Source organism: Nycticebus coucang, chromosome 5 (genome assembly GCF_027406575.1).
Source record: "Nycticebus coucang isolate mNycCou1 chromosome 5, mNycCou1.pri, whole genome shotgun sequence".
NCBI lineage: Eukaryota > Metazoa > Chordata > Mammalia > Primates > Lorisidae > Nycticebus > Nycticebus coucang.
In genome coordinates, this window is record NC_069784.1 from 51865365 (window position 1) to 51882854 (window position 17490).

Sequence of the window (17490 nt, forward strand, 5' to 3'; positions counted from 1 at the left end):
TCAACCCAGTTAGGCTCAGCCATAAGTTCAGAGCCTTAAGGGGAAAGACCAGGTCTCTCTTTCTCAGATGAAAACCAATAGTACACACACTTACCAATTTATAAAAGTGCTTTCAAATATAGTATCTGTGGTTCTTGAAAATCCTAATTTTACACATAAGGAAACTGAGATATCTGGAAGTCAAGTGACTCCCCTGAGATCTCAAAGCTAACAAATAGCATGATTCAAACCCAGGATTTCTAAGGCCAGATGTAACATTCTTTCCAGAGCACCCTGCTGGGTGATCCAGGCCTGGCATGCCACATGCCCTCAGCAGCTTCTTGTTGAGTTGGATTGCCTATGGTTTCTCTATTATTTATGTCCGGTCCTTCCCTTCATCAGTATAGATGACAAGAAGTGGATGATGGGTTAGTCAGTGTCAGCTAAAGCATTGTGTTAAGAAGATCAAGGTCATTGGTTCAACTCCCAGAATACCTTTGTCTCAGGATGGCAGTAAGGTTAGTCCCAGTGATCCAAGCCACTCCCTAAATTAGACTTTTGCCTCTGAGTGCCATGGCCAACAGAAGTGGGAGAGCACAGGGACTTTCCATCACTTTCCAAATCTAGGGGAAATGGGGGAAGAAAGTCTTTTAATTCTATTTTTGTCCAGAAGGAGAGAGCGGCCAGGTACAGTAATTCCAACACTCTGGGAGGCTGAGGCAGGTGAATTGCTTGTACTCAGGAGTTTGAGATCAGCCTGACTGAAAGCAAGACCCCCTTCTCTAGTAAAAATAGAAAAACTTCTTGAGCATGGTGGCAGGCGCCTATAGTCCTGGCTATTGGAAGCTAAAGCAAGAGGACGGCTTGAGCCCAAGAGTTTGAGGTTGCAGTGAGTTATGACACCACGGCACTCTAGCCTGGGTGAAAGAGTGAGACTGTCTCAAAACAAAACAAAACAGAAAAAAAGAAGGGATAGAGAATCACAAGAGTTAGCCATGGAAGGCTCTGGGTTGATATCTGTGGATTTGAATTCAGTGATTTCAGCAGATCTGTCCCAGAAAGAATTCATGGAGAAGGGATGAGCTGGGCTGCAATGAGAGAAAGGGCTGGGATGAGACTACCAGCTGAGCAGTGCAGTCCCACAACCGTGAGGCCTTCAAACAGAAAGTGTCCCCTTCAAAGGGGGGACAAGTTCTCCTCTTCCACGGTTCTGATAAGAAAGTAAATGCTTGAAACTGCAGAGTTCTTACATCCAACAATTTATTTTTGCTTTCTTTTAAAAATTATTTTAGATTAATATGAGGGTACACATGATTAGGTTATATTGTTTGCATTTTTAAGGTAAAGTCTGAGTTATTATTTTCTTCACCCAGGAAGTGGACCATATACTCGTCCATTATTCCCCTCAGGTGAGAACTTGTCAAACTCTCTCCCCTGCCCTTCTTCTTCAATTTAATTGGATTTTACTGTCAAGTGAGCATGTAGTTGTTAATCTACTAGTTTCAAGTTAGCAATGAGCACATGCGATGCTTGTTTTTCCATTCCTGTAATATTTTTCATAGGACAGTGTTCTCCAAATCCATCCAGGTTGTTATAAAAGATACAAAATCTCCATCTTTTCTATGGATAAAAAGAAAATACCACACTTTATTAATCCATTCACGTGTTGAAGGGCACTTGGGTTGTTTCCACATCTTTGGAATTGTGAATCGGGCTGCTATAAACATTCAACTGCAAATGTCTTTATAGTAAAATGACTTTTTTCCTTTTGGGCAGATACCTAGTAATGCGATTGTAGGACCAAATGGAAGATCTACCTTTAGCTCTTTGAGGACTCTCCCTATTTCTTTCCATAAAGGATGTACTAATTTGCAGTCCCACCAACAGGGCATAAGTGCTCCCTTCTCTCTGGATCCACATCAGCATCTGTTGCTTTGGAACCTTGTGATGTGGACCATTTTCTCTGGGGTTAGGTGATATCTCAAAGTGGTTTTGATTTGCATGTCTCTGATAATTAGACATAATGAGCATTTTTTCATGTGTTTTTTGGCTATTCACCTGTCCTCATGAGAAAAGATTCTGTTCATGTTTCTTGCCCAGTTTTTAATGGGGTTGTTTGTTCTTTTTTTGTTGTTGATTTGCTTGAGTTCTTTGTAGATTCTGGTTATTAGCCCTTTGTCAGATTTGTAGCATACAAACATCCCCCATTCTGAAGGTTGTCTTTTTGCTTTGCTGATCATGTCCTTAGCTGTGCAGAAACTTTTTAACTTAATCAGGTCCCGCTTATTTATGTTTGCTGTTGCTGCAATTGCCTTTGGGGTCTTCTTCAGAAATTCTTTCCCAAGGTTGATATCATTAAGAGTTTGTTGCCATACTTTCTTTTTTATAGTTTCATGTCTTAAATTTAAATCTTTTGTCCATTGTAAGTTAACTTTTGTAAGTGGTGGTGTTTTCTCTTGGGTTGTACAAATCTTCTGCCTTTTACTGCCAATAATTTTTATAAATTCAATTCAATAAACATGACAGGCTTGTTTTGCATGCACTGTTGCACACGGCCCTGGGGGTGGGATTCATGAAGTCTATGCCCTTAAGATATCAAACAAGGAGTGAAATGATTATAGTATGTCATGCAGATCAAACAGAAGTAAGTGCTATCATACTTAGTGAATGTGCTTTGGCTATAACTAAATTCCTTTGGAGAACTTCATGGAAAGAGTCTAAATTAGTCTTTAAAGAGTTGGCAGGCTCTGAATGTAAAGACAGAGAGAGGTGGAGAAAAGATTTATCTCCTGAATCCGGGGCCCTACCTATGCCCTCTAGGCCCACCTTACTATTTCAGCCGTTGCAGCAGCATCTAGCTGTGAGCAAGTGAAATCCGGCAGCACTGTGGTTTCTTTAGGTGCTGGGAGCAGCACTCACTTTGTTTCTAGCTTCTCTGCCACCGCTGCCTGCAGGAACCTGCTGGGCCGGCGGTCTCATACACATGCAAACTGGAAAGTGTGTGGAACTCAACAGCCAAAGACAACACTTGATCAACAGAGAGCAGAAGTTGGTGGATTAATACTCCTCTCTCCACTCTGCAGGCTGCCAGTCTGAGACGCATTCTCTAGGGCTCTTCACAGCTTCCTAAGTAGGATTGGTGTCTGGCTGCTCACAGTGGTGATCAGATACACAAAGCAATTGTGAACTGGATTCTCTTCTTCCTTATTTCAACCTTCACAGACCCCAAATGTCCTAATCCTCCTCCTTAGCCTCACTCCTCTGAGTCAACCACCTGTACTCAGTCCTTGCTTGGAGAGAATGTAAATGAAGATTTAAAACGTGCTTGTTGCTTTTTCCCTACATTGCTGAAAAGTTGCTGAGACAAGAGAAAGTCAAACCACATAGCTCAGGGAGGTGATATGAGTTTTCTTTACCATGCCTCCCAAGCCTCTGCCTGGCTCCCTCTTTTTGACCATTCCTCTGAGGACTTCACTTATAGCCACCAGGCATCTTCAGAGAGCTCCCTGAAGCCTGCGTGATGGGGAGCCTCACACCAGCACGGCAGGTGAGCCCCTCAGTAAGAGCAAAGCAGCTCCTCCCAGACAGCTGTGAAAGCCACGCACAGGACTGTGGGAGGGAGAAAGCCTCAGCCTGCAACAGCCCCCGTGGGACTGTTGTCCACATCACCCTTCTTTAGTCCCCAGGCCCCAGCTGGGATTTTCCCAGGACCCCAGCCCATCCCCAGGATGGCATTTGCTTGGGCTGCATAATACAAGCTTTCCAGATCACTCAGGCCAGAGAGTCTTCAACAGAACCCTGCTCAGAAGGGCCACTAGGCTAGCTCCTGATCTTGGCAATGGTCCTGACTCTTTCTGAATGTAAACCATGTTGAGTTTTGTAACTTATGAAGTGAAGCATCATGAGGAGAATGTGGAGAGGATCTAAGCAGGAGTGTTCAACCTGCAGCCCAGGGCTGCATGCTGATTTGTGAGAACCTCTTTTTGCTGATCTGTGGTGTTGGATATCATAAAAGTATGCATGAACCTCTTTTTGGCTAATCAGCTTTTATTAGTGTTTGTGTATTTAATGTGTGGCCCAAAACAGCTCTTCTTCCAATCTTCATCAGAGAAAAGATTAGACATTCCTAAAAGCAACCAAAGGGATACGAGTTTGAGAAACAGCTGTAGGCTGCACTTCCAAAGGAAGGGAGGGGACTTACTTTGGTGATAAGGCAAGATGTGTAGGGATGGCCCCTTGGCCCCGGGAGGGGGACATGGCACAAGAGACAGACCTGAGACAGAACTTTCTCATGTGCAGGCTTTGTGTGTCAAGGAGAGATGTGATTGGGGCCACTGTCAGGGAGAAGGAAGAGAGAGGGATTACTACGTCATTTTTTCTGGTGATAATCAAAGCAGTTTGGATAGTTTAAGGATGCGTAAAGCAATGCTCAGAGTCAGCGGTGGTGGTGGGCTTTTCTGCTCAGCAATCTCTCTGCCCAAGTGCCCCCAGCAAAGCTAAATCCTAATCTGGGGCCCTTGAAGGCACAGGGAAGTGGTAAGGGGAAGGGGAAGGCAGAGAGGATGGCAGAGAAGGAGGGGAAAGGAAGACATCAGTAATTGCTGTGTGTGGGCCTCAGTGTCGGCACAGGCCACCCACCCACCTGCACTAATCCTTGCCAGGTCTTCCCATGATAGGGGGCTCCCATCAGGGAAGCAGTATGCCTCGGGTTAAGGCTTGGAGTCAGACCCAGCGGTCCCAAGTTGTTGTTTATAGACTGAACAACCTCTCTTGGCAAGTATTTATCCCCCGCAGTCTGGGTTTCCTCATCTAAAAAAGAAGCTTTATGATGACGGGTACTTTACTGCCCTCATTCACTGCCAGATCCCGAGAGCCTCGTAGTGCACCAGGCTATATGTATTTGCTAAATAAACAAATAAATCTATAAAATGGGAGTAACGTTATTACTACTCCAAAGGAATAAAATATGGCAGTAAAGAACATGGGTGCTGAAGTCATACTCCCCAGATTTGAAGTAGCCTCAGCCACTTCCACTTCCACCATTGTAATTTTGGCAGGTTTGTGAATCTCCTATGCCTCTGTGTGCCTCAGTTTCTTCATGTGTAAGATGGAAGCAATAACAGTACACCTATTTCAAAAGGTTGGGATGAAACTTAAAATAAGTTTACATATGTGAAATGTATAAAATAGACCCGGCTATATATTAATTAGCTATTGTTATTGTTATAAGGATTAATTGACAAACTCCAGGAAAATGCTCAGCATTTCGTGTAATTCTGTGTATTCAACTCTCTTGTGGTACAATGTAACCAATTATTATTAAATATTTTTATTTTATTTATGTCTTTATTTTTTTGAGACAGAGTCACTGTTGCCATAGGTAGAATGCCGTGGTGTCATCAGAGCTCACAGCAACCTCAAATTCTCTGGCTCAAACGATTCTTTTGCCTCAACCAACCTCACTTCTCCCCCTGTCCAGTAGCTGGGACTCTGGGCACACACCACCACACTCAGCTAATTTTTCTATTCTTAATAGAGACAGGGTCTCACTCTTTCTCAGGCTGGTCTCAAACTCCTAAGCTCAAGGAATCTACCTGCCTCAGCCTCCCAGAGTGCTAGGATTATAGGGCTGAGTCACCATGCCTAGTCTGTTAAATATTTTTAAGTACAAAAATATTTTAAAGCAGGGCGGCGCCTGTAGCTCAGTGAGTAGGGCGCCAGCCCCATATGCCGAGGGTGGTGGGTTCAAACCCAGCCCCGGCCAAACTGCAACAACAAAAAAATAGCCGGGTGTTGTGGCGGGTGCCTGTAGTCCCAGCTGCTCGGGAGGCTGAGGCAAGAGAATCACATAAGCCCAAGAGCTGGAGGTTGCTGTGAGCCATGTGATGCCACGGCACTCTACTGAGGGCAGTAAAGTGAGACTCTGTCTCTACCAAAAAAAAAATATTTTAAAGCAGCTATTGCTATTGTTGTTATTGCTATTGTTATAAAAATAATTGTTCTGATCTTACCAGGTCTGCAGGCTGATAATAAAGCCAAAGTTTCGTCCTCAGGATCAACTTAGGATAGGAGTGGGCAATGGCAGGCTCTAGCTGAAGAAGGATCCCCAGGAAAACTGCTATTGGCATTAGATAGGATGAGAGCAGTGGGAACTGAGCGGTTGTAATGTTCAGCCGCAGGCTAGAGAGACAGACTTGAGCAGAAGAAAAACAGCACCTTAAAGAAGCACATACACGGGATAGAACTGGTTGTAATACACCACATCAATTTCTTTTTTTACACTTTGTAACTTCCATTCCTAGTCAGAGGGGCTGGTTCAATTCCTCAGAAGTATTTACAAAACTTCTACTATTTTTTTCAGCACTATCATTGTGGGAAAAACTCCTATAAGGCAGCCCTTGATCTTGAGTTTACAATCTCTTGCAGAAAGAATACATTACATAATAAGCCCAAATCATATATGACTCTATCCTACCGAGTGCATAAAACCAGTAACTGCTATTAATACAATAAGTTAAGACAAGGAACACGTTAATTTACTTGTTCATTCTTGCATTCCTTCATTCAGACTTGTTATTTAGTAGACAACTTACTGAGCAACCACTATACTGAAACCAAAAGGGATAATAAGCTTGGAAAGCTACGTCCAGGCCTTCAAGGAGCCCGTACTTTAATAAGGAACCAGTGTCCATCTGTATGAGAATAGCTCCAATATGGGGCAGAACATAATCATGCTTTAAGCAACCAGGAAGCTTTGCAAGGCAATATAGCATTGTCAGAGTTGCCTTGTTAAGTTGCCTGGTATGGCTTTCTGAGGTGAAGGGGCTTGATTTGATCCTCGAAGACTTGGTACAATCTAAACAGATGGGGGTGAGAAATAGCATCAAAGAAACTTAAAAGCAGGGATGGGCCGGGCATGGTGTTTCACACCTGTAATCCTAGAACTCTGTGAGGCCAAAATGGGTGGATTGCTTAAGCTCAGGAGTTTAAAACAAGCCTGAGCAAGAATGAGACCCCGTCTGCACTAAACATAGAAAAATTAGCTGGTGTTATGGTAGTGGCCTATAGTCTCAGTTACTTGGGAGGCTGAGGCAAGAGGAACTCTGGAGCCCAAGAGTTTGAAGTTGCTATGAGCTATGATGCCATGGCACTCTACCCAGGGTGACAGAATGAGACTGTGTCTCAAAAAAACAAAAACAAAAAAGAAGCAGGGATGAACATGGCTTTCACTGATTTATTGAACAACTTTTTTTTGAAATATCTATTGCATGCTTGAAAGATAAATAAGACATCCTTCCTTCCCTCAAAGAGTTTGTAGTCTAATTGGAGGAGCTGTCTCATAAAGAAAAAAGTCTATTACAGTGTGAGAGGTGCAACAACCAAGGAATGGGAAGAGGAGTGTGCAGAGGGCGGCGTTCTCATGGGTCATGAGCCGCAGGCTCAGTGGGTGACAAGGGGGCCAAGGGAGCTGCAGGCACCAGGGACAACTCTGACAGCAGGTGCAGAGGCTCCTTAGGAGGAGGCTTGGGGGTGGGGGTGGGAGGTCTAGAAAAGGAGTTAGGATGACTCCAGATAACATGATCACAGAACTCTGATGACAGTCTATAGAATTGGGGTTTTATCCAGAGGACAGGACAATCATTGAGAAGTTTCACAGGGAATGACATATCACATTTTTATTCTGGAAAGGGAATGATAGCAATGTCTTACATACATTGTTGGCATCATTTAGGACCAAATGTGATTTATAAATATGCCTCATGATAACCTTTATCATCCCCAGACAGATGCACGTACTTGTCTGAAGTCAGTCAAGTATAGGCAGTCCCCAAGTTATAAATCAAAGGTGATTACAGTAAGTCCCCGAGTTAAAAATATTGGACTGTTGTATGACTTTCACTTCCATGCAAGCTATTACATGTAATAGGTATATATACCCTTCCCAATGTATGTACAAATTCAACTTAAGAACAAACCTACAAAATTGTTCTTAACACAGGAAATGACTGTAATAAGAACAAAGAAGATAGAAATTCTATTTCCAGGTCCAGACTCCTAAACCCTACCCTCTGTTACCTCTCTGCAGTGTGGATGAGGGATGAGGAGGGGATGACAAGGGAAGAAGCAGGAGCCTGAGTCAGAATCAAAAATAATGAGGCAGATGAGGGAGGGCGATTGGCAGGATCTCACTTAATCTGCACAATGTGAGGGTGTTCAGCGTGTCCCCTTGAACTTTACTTTAGAATTGAAAACAATGTAACCTAAACATTTGTACCCTCATATTAATCTGAAATAAAAAATAATAAAGAGAGGGGGTACAAATACAGAGGAAGAAAGAGAATCCAGAAATGTTTATTTATTAAGTCGGCTGTAGTGGACATTGTGATTGATGAGCTGTGGGGAGAAAGCAGAGGAGGACTGCAGGCTTCTGCTTCTCTGTCTGGTCTCTTGTGGGCCGTCACCAGTGAGAGGAACTATAGGAAGTGAGGGAGGTGAGGAGACAAAGACTAGGGGAAGCTATGGGATTTGGAGGAGGAGGTCCTAGTGAGGAGTTGGGTCACCTAGCTGGAGCTCAGGAGCCAGGAATGGGTTGGGGACAAGGCTGGGAAATCTGACCCATTGGCTGGGATGGGGAGGGCAGATCAGATTGCAGGGAGACAGACTAACTCCTGGACTGGAGTGTGAAGACTTATAGCCGAGGTCCTATGACAAGGGAAGCAACATGGTTAGAAACAATTTTTTTTTGGAGACAGAGTCTTACTCTGTTATTGTGGGTAGAGTGCTATGGCATCATAGCTCACAGCAACCTCAATCTCTTGGGCTTGAGCAATCTTCTTGCCTCAGCCTCCCGAGTACCTGGGACCACAGGTGCCACCATGATGCCTGGCTAGTTTTTCCATTTCTCTTGCTAGTTTTTCTCTTGTTCAGACTGGTCTTGAACTCCTGAGCTCAAGCAATCTACCCAGCTCAGCCTTTAGAGTGCCCCTAAAAACAGATTTTTTAAATGTCAAATGTTAAACTAAAACATTGGAGAACTAAAATAGAACTTTACTTGAACCCCCATTCCAGTCTGTGGTGAAAACAGCACCTCAAGAAGGGTGGGTCAGCACCCCATGCTCAGGGTGTGAGACCACGTCTGGGGTTCAACAGGCTCTGGGAAAGGGAGCTGGCCCCTGCCCACTATTACCCTCACACTGTCCCCTGCGTGGGACATCTTTGTTCCTGGAGGTCTGGGGCCTGCTCTACCAGGGCCTGGTCTGTGGTGAGGAAAGGCCAGGACCCCAGTGCTCATAAGCACATGTCTCTGTCCTGTCCCTCACACCACCTGGTGACCGCCTGAAAGGTGAAGAGTGGTAAGAAATGTGGGGAAGTGACTCGGCGCCCATAGCTCAGTGGTTAGGGTGCAGGCCACATACACTGGGGCTGGAGGGTTTGAACCTAGCCCGGGCCTGCTAAACAACAATGACAACTACAGCAACAACAAAAAAAATAGCTGGGTGTTATGGTGGGCGCCTGAGGCAAGAGAATCGCTTAAGCCCAAGAGTTTGAGGTTGCTGTGAGCTATGACACCACAGCACTCTACCAAGGGTGACATAGTGAGACTCTGTCTCAAAAATAAATGAAAGAAAGAAAAGAAAGAAAGAGAGAGAGAGAGAGAGAAAGAAAGAAGAAAGAAAGAAAGAAAGAAAGAAAGAAAGAAAGAAAGAAAGAAAGAAAGAAAGAAAGAAAGAAAGAAAGAAAGAAAGAAAGAAAAATAAAGAAAGAAAGAAAGGTAGAGAGGTTAAGTGGAGGTGGGAGTCATCAATTAACATTTTGAAATATTATCCCCTAATTTAATGAAAGTCATATTTTGGAAAAAACTATTCATAGCACTGGATAAGGTCTAATGGGACTGGGAGAGGACAGAGGAACAGGGAGCCCAATTCAGAAGCCAGCACAGCTGTATCCCTTAGAATGCACTGTCACCTCTGGCCTGCTCCTCTTAGCGGCTCTGGGCATTACTATCTGCATTTTACAGACAGGGCCACCTAGAGAAGTTAGAGAAATCAGACAGTATTATCTGGCTAGTAAATAGGCAAGCTTGGGTGTAAAACCTTGGTCTTCTGATGAAAAACTAAGAGAAAAAAGAATCCCTTCCTCCAGCGCCTTCATTGCCCACTGCACATGGCTCAACACCAAGTTGCCTCCCTGGGAATGAGGTGCTCTAGTCATCAGAGCCTGAAGGCACTGCATTTGGAGGCTGTCTTCAGAGAAGGTCCCACTGGGAAGCACGGCTGCACCACCTTAAAGGATTCCTCTGGGCTTTGGAGGGGACTTCCTACAGGGAGCAGCCTCCAGTCACACCACTTGCACAAGGCCCCTGTGTAACTTAACTGTGAAGCCGGCTCCGAAAACCATTCTCTGATTCCTGCCGAATGAATCCCTGGTACAGTGTCAGAATTTAAGAGGCAGGGGTAGCTCCCCTGACACTTTGAATAGGAACTTGTTCAAATCATGTAGCCTCTCTAGAAACAGTTTTTCAAAAGAGTGGTTTATAATTTTTTATCTGTAGCAGCAGTGAAGAGGTGGGTTTGGAGGAAGAAGGAAGAGGCAGGGAAAGAGACGCAGTCCTGGATCATAGCTGCCAAGATCAAAGGAGAGGGGTGACCCTCGCCTCCGGAGATGAGAGGCTCGGAGAGAATGCCTGCGAAGGTAAAGGGAAGAAAGAAATTAGATGTGGCAGGTGGAGCCCTCTCTATACAGAGAAGCAGAAGAGGTTTCTGTTTCTCCAGATACTGGCCAGTAGTCAAGGCTCCCTGCCACCACCATGCTTGCAGGGACCTCCTCGTCAGCCTGGCTGTGGCTCCTGGTTGCCCATTCTTCCCTTCCTTCTGCCCCCTGGACACCCCCACACTCCCCTCTTTCTATAGCTATGTGTCCCAACATCTGTGCATTTGTTCATCTGGTTTACTCGTTCTGAATAACCATCCATCTTTTGGTCTATCACATTGATCAGAATCAAATGTAAACGCCATATGTCCCACAAATCTGACCTTAACTTTCAGCTTACAGTGGTTCCTATAGCCTACACCAGTGGTCCTCAAAGCCCAGTGTACGTCAGAATCGCCTGGAGGGCATCTGGAAACACAGGTCGGTGGGACCCCAGAGTCTGTGACTCAGTAGGTCTGGGACAGGGCCTGAAAATGTACATTGCTAAGAAGCTCCCAAATGATGCTTATGCTTGTGGTCTGGGGATCACTAACCTACACCATCCATTTAGCCTTCACCACACACTGCCCTGTGTTGATACCTCCCTGAGCATCCAGATGAAGCTGCGAGCAATTCAAGGGCAGCGAGGTGGGAGGAACTGGACTCCCTCACGGTGCCAGGTAAGATCCTTGGAGCAAGCACCCAAACTCGATGTAACTTATTTATTTATTTTTGAGACAGAGTCTCACTTTGTCACCCTCAGTAGAGTGCTGTGGCATCATAGCTCACAGCAACCTCAAATTCTTGGGTTCAAGCAATTCTCTTGCCTCAGCCTCCCAAGTAGCTGGGACTACAGGCACCTGCCACAGTGCCCAGCTATTTTTAGAGATGATGTCTCACTCTTGCTCAGGCTGGTCTCAAACCTGTGAGCGCAGGGCAATCCACCCATCTTGGCCTGCCAGAGTGCTAGGATTACAGGCATGAGCCACTGCACCTTGCCCTAATATAATTTACTAATACTTATGCAGAGCTAGTATTAATTTTAGGTAAAATTAGGACGTAGGCAGTTTATTCATAGGAACCTTCTACTTTCCTCTCCTTCATTCCTCAACCAATTTCTCTGCCACTCTGCTCTCCTTCCTCCAGGCTGATCCAGGTCTCAGACAAACCCAGGCCTGTCCTAAATACCCCGTGTGTCACTCCAAGTTTACAGGAACTTCTTATCAGAGACTGGCCCGAGAAGGACAGAAGTGAGGGAAGGGAGTAGCTGCAGAAGGTGTGGGGCCCCACAAGGCTCTTTTATTTTATTAGGGATGAGAGAGTTTTGCTCATTTAAATACTGATGGAGAGAAGCAGCAGAGACAGAGCGGTGCCAGCTGCGTGGGAAAGAGCAAACCCTGGAGGGAGGGAGGTCTGTGCGACGGACGGAGGGCTGGTGGGACTCAGAGAACAGGGAGAGGGATTAGCTCAGACAGGAGTTGGGACACCTCTTCCATTGAGGATGGAGAAAGGAAAGGATGAATTTAGATGCACAAATAATGAGGCTTTCAACTCTAGGTGACTCCTAGCTCTAACATCTTGTGATTCCATGAAATTAAATTGCCACGGTGTCAGTAGCTTAATATGCCACCTCTCCGTGGCAGAACTTTAACCCAAAGAAATGACTCTTTCATGAGAGACGCTTAGGCTGTGATGGGGAGGCCTGCCAGTGGGTGGCAGGGCCTTCCCAGTGGCCTCAAATACTTACTATCCTGTTTCTTATGTGGGTGGAATTGGAAAAAGTGGGACAAATATTTCCAGCTGTGACAAAGTAAAGGCCAGAGCAAGGCCACAATGCTAATCAGCTCTGGAGCCAGATTTAGAACTCTGCTCCTCCGGACCCCAGCAGTCATCTGGCCCACCCATTCACACTCACTCTCTGACCACCTGAAATCCCAAGGAAGGAGTGGAAGTACTAAGAGCATGTCTTCCTAACCCTCAGAACGGAGCCTGGGAGCCATGCTCCTTCCCAGACTTACATAGCCCCAGATGAGAAACACCTGCTGGTGACAGGCATGATACCAGCAATAACAGTTTATTCAATTCCTCCTCAATTAAATTAGCACGCAAAGGTTCTGCTACCTTGAACCAGGATTTGACTTATAGAAAGAGCTCAATAAATATCACTTCCCCCCTCTTCTTCCTCCTCACTGTCACCATATTTACTACATGCCAAGCAGTATGCTAGGTGCTTCACGTATTTATTTTTTAAGCGTTATGTTTTTTCTGATTACAAAGGTAATAGATGGTCAGTATTAAAAAAATTCTAACAAGAAATGCATCACATGGCTTGGTGCTTGTGGTTCAAGCCACTACAGCGCCAGCCACATACACTGGAGCTGGCAGGTTCGAATCCAGCCCAGGTCTATCAAACAACAATGACAACTCCAACAAAAAAATAGCTGGGCATTGTGGCACCTATAGCCCCAGCTACTTGGGAGGCTGAGGCAAGAGAATCAATTAAGCCCAAGAGTTTGAGGTTGCTGTGAGCTGTGATACCATGACACTCTACTGAGGGTGACATAGTGAGACTCTGTCTCAAAAAAAAAAAAGAAATGCATCATGGAAGAAGTCAAAATGTGGTGTGCTTGAAAGAGACAAAGTGCTGGCTTCCAGCTGCCTGTGTTTACTTACATTCTGGCTCTCCTAATACTATGTGATCTTGGACATGTTATTCAACTCTCCTGTCTTCAGTTTCCTCATTTTAAATGAGGGCAATAATAGTTCTTACATTGTAGAATTCTTGGGAAATTTAAATAAGATGATATATATGTAAAGCAATGAGCACAGTGCTTGGAACACAGTACATGTTGATATAAAGTGGTTGTTCTTTTTGTTGTTGCGGTTGAGACAGAGTCTCACTTTGTCACCCTGGAGAGAGTGCTGTGGTGACATCACTCACAGCAACCTCAAACTCTGGCTCAAGTGATCCTCCTGCCTCAGTCTCCCGAGTATCTGGGATTACAGACACCAACCACAATGCCCGACTATTTTTTCTATTTTTAGTGGGGATTGGGTCTTGCTCTTGCTCAGGCTCATCTTGAACTCCTGAGCTCCAGAGATCCACCTGCCTCAGCCTCCCATAGTACTAGGATTATAGGCATGAGCCATCAAATTAGGCACAAAGTGGGTTTTCTTGATATTATTATTGTTTTATAAAGTTCCTCATAATTCACATCTCAGAAGTAACCAACACTGATAGCTCATTGTATTAATATACTTTTTCAAGCTGGGCATGATGGCTCATGCCTGAAATCCTAGTACTCTGGGAAGCCGAGGCAGGTCGATCTCTCGAGCTTAGGAGTTCAACATTAGCTTGAGCAAGAGCAAGATCCAGTTAGAAGAAAGTGCAGGGAAAACTCTTGAAGAAATTGGCCTGGGTGAATATTTTATGAGGAGGACCCCCCTGGGCAATTGAAGCAACACCAAAAATACATTACTGGAACCTGATCAAACTAAAAAGCTTCTGCACAGCCAAGAACACAGTAAGTAAAGCAAGCAGACAGCCCTCAGAATGGGAGAAGATATTTGCAGGTTATGTCTCTGACAAAGGTTTAATAACCAGAATCCACAGAGAACTCAAACATATTAGCAAGGAAAGAACAAGTGATCCCATCTCAGAGTGGGCAAGGGACTTGAAGAGAAACTTCTCTGAAGAAGACAGGTGTACGGCCTACAGACACATGAAAAAATGCTCATCATCCTTAATCATCAGAGAAACGCAAATCAAAACTACTTGGAGATATCATCTAACTCCAGTAATATTAGCCCACATCACAAAATCCCAAGACCAGAGATGTTGGCATGGATGTGGAGAAAAGGGAACACTTCTACACTGCTGGTGGGAATGCAAATTAACACATTCCTTTGGGAAAGATGTTTAGAGAACATTTAGGGACCTTAAAATAGACCTGCCATTCGATCCTACAATTCCTCCACTAGGTATATATCCAGAAAACCAAAAATCACATTATAACAAAGATATTTGTACCAGAATGTTTATTGCAGCCCAATTTATAATTGCTAAGTCATGGAAGAAGCCCAAGTGCCCATTGACCCATGAATGGATTAATAAATTGTATACCATGGAATATTATGCAGCCTTAAAAAAAATGGAGATTTTTACCTCTTTCATGTTTACATGGATGGAGCTAGAACATATTCTTCTTAGTAAAGTATCTCAAGAATGGAAGAAAAAGTATCCAATGTACTCAGCCCTACTATGAAACCAAGTTATAGCTTTCATATGAAAAGCTATAGCTTTCATATGAAAGCTATAACCCAATTATTGCCCAAGAATATGGGGAAAGGGGATAGGGTGGGGAGGGGAGGGGAGAGGATGGAGTGAGGATAATTGGTGGGACCACACCTACAGTGCACCTTACAAGGGTACATGTGAAATTTAGTAAGTGTAGAATGTAAATGTCTTAACACAATAACTAAGAAAATGCCGTGAAGGCTATGTTAACCAGTTTGATGAAAATATTTCAAATTGTATATTTCAAACCAGCATATTGTACCCTACCATTGCATTAATGTACACAGCTATGATTTAATTAAAAAAAAAAAAGAAGAAGAAGAAGAAGAAAGAAAGAAAGAAAAATGAGTCGGGCGTTCTGGTGGGCACCTATAGTACCAGATACTCAGGAGGCTGAGGCAGGAGGATCACTTGAGCCTGAGAGTTTGAGATTGCTGTGGGCTATAATGATGCCATGGCACTCTACCCAGGACAACAGAGTGAGACTGTCTCCAATACTATGGATGATTCACAAAATAGCTATATGAAACCCATATTGATTCACCGTTTTGTCTCTATTATACTCCCTCTAATGCTCCATCTTTCCCATCCCAAATGTTCAAAGGAAACCTCAGAAGGCTGCTGCATAGGGCATGGATGGGTCAGCAATCTTTTTCTGAAAAGGACCAGATATGAATACCTTAGGATTTTCAGACTATATGTTCTCTGTTGCAGGTACTTGACTCTGTGATTGTGGTGCAAAGGCAACTGTGGACACTACGTGAACAAATGAGAGTGGTTATGTTCCAATAAAATTGTATTTGGAGATTGAGATTTGAACTTCCTATAATTTTCAGAAGTCACCAAATATTACACTTCTTCTGATTTTTTAAAATCACCATTTAAAAATATAAAAACCATTCTCAGCTTGTAGGCTGTACTCTACAAAAACAGGGGGCAGGCTGGATTTGGCCCACAGGTCACAGGGAGCAAACTAGCTTGCCATTCTGGAGTCTGGCTGAAAATTAGAGGGGCAATGAAATGTAGAAATGACATCTTAATATAACCTTCCTGCCTTCTCAGTGGGAAGGATATTTTCCTCTCCTTGAGATGCATGATCCCACCAAACCTGTTAAAATCCTACTCATCTGTCAAGGTTTAGATCAAATGCCACATCCTCTGTAAAGTCTTCCAAAAATTCTCCTAAAGAATTAAAAACTGTTCCCTCTCCAGAGTCCTTTCAGCACCTCTTTTATAGTATCTACTAAATATTGTATCCCTACTAGGTCTCAAATTCCTTGTGCATTCAATTTATTCACTGTGCATCTAGAACTAGTACAGCCCTTGGCCACTGAGAAAGACTGAGCTGAACCACTGAGTTTCCCTTTCCCTGTATCGGATGCAAGAAAAAGAAACCCCTTAGATCCAGTCTTAGGGGAAGGTGAAAGAGGGGTTATTCAGAACCAGGAACATCCTAACAGAAGCCTCCACCAGAGCTTATCCCTTCCCTCCTCTCTCCCGATTTCCCTTCCCTTTCCCTTTCCCTTTTCCTTTTCCTTTCTTTTTATTTTGAGACAGAGCCTCACTCTGTCACCTTGGGTACAGTGCTGTGGCATCATCGTAGCTCACAGCAGCCTCAAACTCCTGGGCAAGCTTCCCAAGTAGCTGGGAGTACAGGTGTTATGCAGGTAAATTTTTCTATTTTTAGTAGAGAGAGGGTCTTGCTCTTGCTTACACTGGTTTCAAACTCCTGAGCTCAAGCAATCCACCTGCCTTGACCCTCCCCCCTCCTCCAGAGTGCTGGGATTATGGGCTGAGCCATTGCACCCACCCTCTCTCTGTTCTTCTTTCCCTCACCACATGGATTCTTACCTCTACCTCTTTGAGTAGGTCTATTTCATTACTTTGTTGGGTTTTTTCCTTTTCATTTTTTTTTCCCCCTCCACTATTGTCTCAGTTCAAGAGCTAACAGAGGGGCCGGGTGTGGTGGCTCATGCCTGTAATCCTAGCACTCTGGGAGGCTGAGGCGGGTGGATTGCCTAAGCTCACAGGTTTGAGACCAGCCTGAGTCTGAGCAAGTCCCTGTCTCTAAAAACAGCTGGGCGTTGTGGCAGGTGCCTGTAGTCCCAGCCACTTGGGAGGCTGAGGCAAGAGAATCTCTTGAGCCCAAGAGTTTCAAGTTACTGTGAGTGTGACAACACAGCACTCTACCAAGGGTGACATAGTGAGACTCTGTCTCAAAAAAACAAAACAAAACAAAACAAAAACTAACAGAGATCAACTGGCTTCTGTGAGTCCTGCTTTTAAATTTCTGGGAGAGAGAATCTGATTGGCCAGGAGAACTGGCTGCACGGTATAAACATAAGTGCAGAAGCTTGACTGAATGGATAGTCCAGGGACTGTTTTCCCCAAATGGAGGGAATGTGTTAAACAGACACTTCAAAATCCCTATAATACTTGCTGGCTTCATTTGTTTCACAATGGCTTGTGTCATGGATACTGGTGTACATCTTTCTCTCTCTTCTCCACTCCTAGCCAGCGTGCTC